Source organism: Parus major, chromosome 3 (genome assembly GCF_001522545.3).
Source record: "Parus major isolate Abel chromosome 3, Parus_major1.1, whole genome shotgun sequence".
NCBI classification, from domain to species: domain Eukaryota; kingdom Metazoa; phylum Chordata; class Aves; order Passeriformes; family Paridae; genus Parus; species Parus major.
In genome coordinates, this window is record NC_031770.1 from 21,866,811 (window position 1) to 21,867,200 (window position 390).

Consider the following 390-nt stretch of genomic DNA (forward strand, 5'->3'; position numbering starts at 1 on the left):
GAAATCAGAATCTCATTTAAAAACATCCCGGGAGGGCGAGCCAAATGTGGATGGTGTAAGGGACTAAGGTTGGGAAAAAGCGGGGTGAGTTTGATTACAGATAAGGCTGATGCTTCCTGGAGGCTGTCGCGGATCCGGGAGGGTTTGCCGGCACCTCTGCCGCGCCGCCAGTGGGAATGGGCATGCGGGCCGTGGAGGCAAGACACGACAGCGTTATAGGCTTTTTGTTGAGGAGGAGGGAGGTGGGCTGCAGCTATATATATACATTTAAATATATGCATGTGCGTGTGTGCATATATCCAGAAGGGAGGAGAAAGCTCATCCCCCACTGGAGGATGGGGGCACGCAGGGCCCTGTGCCAGGAGCCGAGACCACGGCCCCCGGCGGAGC